General features: G+C 45.4%; 1 protein-coding gene across 1 annotated transcript in view; it reads left to right on the top strand.

Annotated features, from left to right (window-relative positions):
* The window catches only part of Ctnnd2 (catenin delta 2), a 927,345-nt gene that overhangs the window by 804,303 nt on the left and 115,772 nt on the right, over positions 1 to 7,270 (top strand). The window lies entirely within an intron of this gene.

The following is a 7,270-nucleotide window of genomic DNA, read 5'->3' as shown; positions in this document are numbered from 1 at the left end:
ACAGAAAATGGGAGGCGTGAAGAGGACTCCTCCTGATGGTCAGTAAATTATCAACACATGCATTAGGAAAATATCCAAATCTGGGGAAGTTGGCCTGAAATAACAAGATGGTGAACTTTGCCTCTTACAAGGAATGAGTGTAGCATGTATTTTCAAAAGCCAGTTAGGAAAATGTAACAATTTATGGGCCCTTCGGTAGCATACTAAGAAGGAACTTGCTTCCATGCAAATGGTAACTAGCCCTAGACTAAACGTGCTCTAGTCTTTTCTACCAAGTCCTAAAACTAATACCCAAAAGAAACAAAAATTGCCAAATAAATGGACTATATTTTATGTCCCTAAAGAGAGTAGGAATGAGAACTACATTTTTGAGTACAAGAATGTCCAGCACCTATCTAAATTAAAATTAAAGATATCTGATATTCGTTTGAAAATTACCCTTTTATCAAGCAAGAGGGAAAATGTAATCTATAATGAGGAGAAACCGGTTCAGCATTGCCAGAGATGTTAGAACTAGCAGGCGTGAAATTATTTATAACTGCATCCTGAAGTTCAGGAAGTGAAATGGAAATGCAGGAAATATATAATAGAACCAAATAAATTTTCGGGAGCTGAAATATGGCATCTGGGATGGAAAATACTTGAGATGCAATTAACCGCAAATTAGACATTGCAAAAGAAAAGGTTAGTGAACTTGACGACAATGATGGAAACTATCCAAATGAGAAGTCAGGAGAAAAACAAAAAGCACAGGGCATCAGCAGACATCAGTGGGCCTGATATGTACATAATTGCAGTCTCCCCATGAGAGAAGAAAGGAGCAAGAGAAAAGAGCAAGAAAATACTAGCAGGAATGTGATTGAAATTCTTCCTAATTTAATGAAAACTATAAACTCACAGATGCAAAATCCCCAAAACAAGATATGTAAATAAACTGCAGCAAGAAGCATCACAGACAAATTGCTCAACATCAGTAATAAAGAGAAAAATCTTTTAAAACCGTCCAAAGAATAGCAGGCAATTTCTCTGTAGTTTCTCATCAGCACCATGGACAGCGCGCTCGTCCTAGGTACAGGACCAGCGAGACTAGTGGGTGTTACCACAAGCATTAAAGAAACCCGGGACCTGCTGTGCTCCTCTGAATCTCGCTTCAGACCCAGGCTAACCTGGGAAGGAATGTCCTCACCTGAGCAGCCACACCAGTGGGTGATTCTAACATAAATCTTCATTTGAAATAGGTGCAGCATGATCAGAGCAGTGACGGTTCAGAACCTGCCACCTTCGATATCCTAATCTTCCAGTTGTGGAGAAAAGCAAGAGTCTGGTCTACACTGAATGTTCCACCACCATCCCCAGGGAACAGAGGCTGAGGAGACTCATGGAGCCTGTATCCTCTCTCTACCCTAGCAGTACTCTTGTGGCTTTGGTTAGAACTGTTGGCCCCATTAATGATAGCAGTGGCTTTGACCTTTTTGCACGTGTCTTTTTGGTGGAGGATGCTGTTCTTAAGTAATACAAGCACTTGGTGTTGTAAATCAACTCGACATCTTCTTTCATCAATGAAAGAGTTTTAATTTTCCACTGTGAGCTAGAAAATTGAAGACAATTAAGATAGAAAGACAAATATGACCTGAAGTCGCCCCTTATGATATAATAAGCATGTGGTAAAAAGTCTAACAAGCCATTACAAATTCCAGGGGTGTCTGTGGGGTCATTTTGGCAGTGAAGTGGTGAGGACAGAGGAAGCACGCTCCAATAATACTGAATAGGGCTGGGGTTCAATTACATAGAACTGCTTTTATTACACTAGCACACTGTGTTCTTTAGGGATATGCCAGCTGCTGTAATGGAGATGCTCAGTGATGTTCCAGATATAGAAAACAGCAGTTACTTTCCCCTGATATCACAGGAAATGGCGGGTATTAAAGGTAGGGAGCTTTGAAATTATTAATTCACCTAGATTAAGAGCCATGCCCCTGTCTTTAAGACAGCCACACAAGGCCACTTTTAACATTGCCATCCAGCAGCACGAAGCAAGAAAAAACTAAGCGGCAAAAACTTCCATAAAATGAAGCCCGCATCTGTTTGCCCCAGCTTGTCAGCTGCACTCTCCTCCTAACCTCCAGGAGACAAATGCCTTCATAACACCGTGCTCTACCAACAATGAGGATTCGCAGGAAGGTCATCTAAATCCACATTCATGAAAAATCAAGTTCCTTTTTCTTATGACACAAAAATGTAATGATACATTCAATTTGTGTTACCAACACTGTCATATTAAACTTTAATTATGCTCGAGTTACCTGACTGAGGCTTCACCAAGAGTGGTGATTTGTACATCAGCAGAATCCCCTCCAGACTGTCTGAAGATAACTTTCAGACTTCCCCTTCATCACCAAAAGTTTAAAAATTGCATTGTATTCCAAAGACTGAAATTCTTTTCTGCCTCTCAGTAAAACATGAAGTCCAGTCCCTCTGCCCATGATATTCTATGTTTAAAAAGAAAATCTACCTATATCGAAGGAAGAGATTTCCTGGCTTGGTACCTAGTAAGTGAAAATAGAAACAACTGAATTGCTTTTATTGTTTTGTACCGAACAAAAAATAGCAGCAGACCTGTGCTGTGTGTGCCCATGGGCAAGGCATGAGTCTGTCTCCATCCCCCTGCTGTGAGGGCAGGTGTGGTCGCAGCTTCACTCCAGGCCCCTGTGTCACCCGCCACACCTCCTCAGCAGCCTGGGCTGCAGCACATAGACGAGGGAAAAAGGCAGGAGATTCTCAGTGAGGTCTGAGACTGCCTCAGTCTCGTCCCACACAGGGCCTGCCATGCAAAAGGGTCATATTTAACCCACAAAAAGGCATTTCTAAATGCCAACATATGCAGTGATGACACCTCCAATATTTGATAACATTCACATTAGCAAAAAAAAAAAATTCTTATATTCAAACAGGTTTGTTTTTAAAAACAAGATTTTTTTTAGTTGAAAATTACAGAATCTTAAAGTAGCTAGAGAGTGGAGAAAGAGGGGTATGTGTCCACATGTGCCCCAGAAGTACTTTCTGGGGGTCACTGTTGTTTGAACTTGACCTTTACTGGTCATTACCACAAAGAGAGTGGAAAGGCCTCTTCCATCAGTAATTAATATTACATTAATACTTTCATTAATATTTTGAACATTGACTTTCAACATTGAAAAAATATGTGCAATAAAATTCAGTCGGTGCACTAACCTGATGCATTTTTTAAAATCAATGAGAAAAAAATACTTAAAACATACATTTAAATGACCGGTAGTTGCCATTGCCTTAGCCAACATTTGCATTTATTAAATTGATTTATCATCTAACCCATAGAAGGACACTCTCCTCTAATTCTATTAGAGATACCACTTTCCCAAATAACTTTTGGAATTTTGAAAGTAAAAATGGTTGCTCTTATAACAGCTCTGAAGTTAAAGAGCTGACGCAGGAGTCGTACGCCCTCTCACAGAACTCCCAGGCTGGGCAGGGCTGACGTCAGCCGGTTGCTTCATGAATCTCAATGAGCCACCAACTACAGTGTCTTTGTCAACTGCGGAACTTGGCCTTTCGGCTAGTAAGGCATACATCAGAGCTCGTGTTTTCTGACTGTTTGTGCACCTTTTATGATAACCTGCCAGCAAAATAAGACTAAGTAGTTTTTCTGCCATCTGACCATGAGACTGTGATACCGTGGGAAACAGCGTGGCATCGCAAAGCCATCCACAGGCAGATTTCAGAGTCTCCTGCATCTTGCACCAAATTCGGTGCAACATGGAACTTCGAGTGCCTTGTGGCCCTGCAAAGCCACAAGCTGAGCGAGTGCTTCACAATGCTCACCTTGTGTGCAGAAGAGCTAGATTTCCAGTTGTTTCTTTCAAAAGATAAAGAAGATCGGGAAATGGCTAATTTAATTAAGTCAGTAGGAAATGGCCACGTAACAGAAGAGCACTAAATAGCAAACTGCATTCCTAAAGCAAGAGCGCTTTAAAAAATAATTAAAAAAATAAGAAACATACTGAGAATTTTAGCACTATAATGGGTTCAGGCTCAAAAGAAATTATTTTGTACTTAAAGGTGAACATTATCTGTAGATAGAAATATATTTAGAAAATTATTAGGGTTTTAAAAGGAAAAAAAACCAAACTACACTGCTGATCTTTTAGGAACATAAATCAGCTTTAATGTAATTGCCTCTACTTAATCAGGGGAGAAATTTTTGCAAAAATTGTAGACATCAATTGTGTTTATAGCCAGGCTGAGAGCTTTTGAAGTGAAGCCCTCTGGAAATGCACGCGACAACCCAGGCTCAGAGGGTTGTGAAGCTGCTGACTTCGCTCACCACGCCCCCAGCGCTCCGGCGAGGCAGCTCACCCGACACTCCTCTGTGTGCAGCTGACGCCGCTCTGTAGGTCTGCTTCTGTGGCGTCTCTGAGCTCTCGTGCTGCCTGATGCAAAAACCAAAAGCACTGCATCTAAACGTTCCTAGGTAAATTCAACCAGCCCGCGCAGGTTCCCATTCCTGCCAGGCTTAATGCCTCGCGGCTGCACTGCTGTCAGCCCTTTTCCTCTCCTCCTCCTGCAGTGGAAGCTAAACTTGAGGTTCAAGCAGGTATCCATCAGGGTGTGGGGACTGGGTCATGGCTTGATTCCATCTCTCAGTCAGGAATTATTCGTATCTTCCGCCACCTGTTGTCTAGGACACACATGGATGTGACAGTTGGCTCCTGCCTCATCTCTAGTCCTCTACCCTGGGGGCCTCATACCTGCCTCTCTCCCAATGGGCTTCTCAGAAAGCAGCCTCGTCCTCTACAGGCCTGTCATTCTTGGGCTTCTGGCCAAGTAACCCTCTTCAGCCTGGGTCCTCAGCCCCGGTCCTCAGCCCTGGTCCTCAGCCCTGGGTCCTCAGCCCTGGTCCTCAGCCCTGGTCCTCAGCCCTGGTCCTCAGCTCTAGGTCCTCAGCCCTGGTCCTCAGCCCTAGGTCCTCAGCCCTGGTCCTCAAGCCCTGGTCCTCAGCCCTGGGTCCTCAGCCCTGGGTCCTCAGCCCTGGTCCTCAGCCCTGGTCCTCAGCCCTGGGTCCTCAGCCCTGGTCCTCAGCCCTAGGTCCTCAGCCCTAGGTCCTCAGCCCTTCCTCTGCTGACTGACACATCACTCATTCAGGCCCATCAAACACTCAGCTATCCAAAGCCCCCAAGGCACAGGCACCATCTCCAGCCTGCCCGAGAAGCCATGTTGCCATTTGTACCAAGCCCCACCCCAGGAAAGTGCTGGAGACTTTGCATAGTTTCTGTCAGCTCTTCACTCTGCTGTCTCCACAGCACGCTTTGTCATTCCTCCATCACCCACAGCAGGGACTTGTCTAGTGTCAATTTCTTGGTTTAGATTGCAGCCTTCACAATGCTAGTCATCTTCTTTCCCAAGCTGTGTCTTCTGCCCTCCGCTTGGAGGTGCTGTATGGAGTCTGAGGAGAGAGAAAATTCTTCCCAGCCTCTTCTAACCCCTTCCTGTGGATCCCACGCCTCACCTGGCCCTGTGCCCGCTATCCTTACCCATTCCACTTTAATACTTTCTTTTCTGTCCATTCTCACAGAACCTTGAGGTTGGGCCAAACAGTAGTCCAAGGTTCTCCCTCAGAGAAGACCAGGTCAGAGGAGCACAGCATCTACTAGTGCAAAGCACTGTCCTACCATGTGCAAGTGGAAATGGTCCTCTCCTGGCACACACAGGACCCAATTACACCTGGCTTCTTGTACCAGACCTACAAGGTCTGGGCAAGCTCTTCGCAAGACTCCAGCTTGGAATGCCCAGTAGCCTTGTGCGTCATACTCAGAGGGCCTTCATTGGCGGCATGCCAGGTGAATCGTTTGAACCCAACACAGTCACATGGGACCAAGGTTAACTGGTTAATTTGTGGGGTCTTCCATCAACCCTGAGCTTTTACACACATACTGTCTGTCTGACAGCAGAAGCTGGAGCTCGCAGATGCTGATCTCGGACAGTGCCCCACTCCAGCTCCAAGCTTGGTGAGCATTCACCTCGCTGTGCTGCTCTTTTCTTATCTGTAAAATGGGAATGACTGATGTGCCTACTGCACAGTTTCAGGGAAGGTCAAAGTTACCATATGAGAAGAGGTTAGAACAGTACGCAGAGGGTGGTGCAAGTGTCAAGTTAGCGGGACGTTTTAAGGGACCCTGACCCCCTTGAATCGCTCAGTTGGAAACCATTTTGCCAGCATCTAGTTCTGATGCTGTTTTTTTGCTGGGCCAGATCCTCCTCCTCTTTTCCTTCCTCATCTTTGTCCTCCTCCGGCCCCTCCTCCTTCCTGCCCACTTGCTGCTTCTCTGCCTTCTCTCTGTTGCTGTCATCGAGCCCTGTCTTGAGCTCACGAGCCCATCGTCCTACCAGCATCCTAGTCCTCGCCTGACAGCCCTTCCCTCTGCAACTGGCTGCTCAGTGCACGCTGTTCTCAGTCTGCTTACAAATGTCAGGGTTGAGCGGCAGGATTTCCACCTCAGCCACTGGACCCCATGCACACACGTCTCTGCACCGTCCCCACCTCTCCAATACCTGCATCTCTACTCCCTCTTTTTTAACTTCTTGCTGGGTAACACCTAGGGGCTCCATGGGCCCTACTCCAGGACAAGTGGGCTCATTCCTTAGGGAGCGTTGCCAGCACACATCTTGGAGTGCTAAGAAAATGTATGCAAATTTACACCACCTTTGGATTTACTCTGAGTTGTCATCTACTGTGATAATACTGGAAATCTTCCATGCACATGTAAACACAACAACTAACAATTATAAAATTGGAGTTATTTTCTACACATTGAAAATGTATGCATCAAATCCATTGTCTATGTAGCCTTCTTCCCTTAGGGAGAACACATCACTGTGAACCAAGTCCCCATGCCAGCAGTGTGTCTGTGTTACGTACACACTAAGCGGCTCATAACTGCTAGTGTTGCTGCTGAAGAAGACGCTGGTGTTGTTACTCACGAATCAGTGCCTGTCAAAGTTGAAAATTCCTCATTATTTTCTCCAAACACCAGCTCATATTTCCATCCAACATTAGGAGATCTCATGGCTGGACCTCCAGGGAGGAAGTCCTGTGCATCCTTTTTGCTCAAGTCAGAGATGGCCAGCTGTCCTCTGTCCGTGTAGAAACATGGAGCTGGGGACAGGCAGCCCCTGGGAGTCTGAGTGGAGGACTAGGTAGGAGGGAATGAGATGCCAGAAAGGGGGATAATGTCAA

This window comes from Octodon degus, unplaced genomic scaffold (assembly GCF_000260255.1).
Source record: "Octodon degus isolate 3935 unplaced genomic scaffold, OctDeg1.0 scaffold00008, whole genome shotgun sequence".
Taxonomy (NCBI): domain Eukaryota; kingdom Metazoa; phylum Chordata; class Mammalia; order Rodentia; family Octodontidae; genus Octodon; species Octodon degus.
The sequence above is the reverse complement of the archived record's forward strand: the minus strand, read 5'-3'. Positions and strand labels throughout refer to the sequence as shown.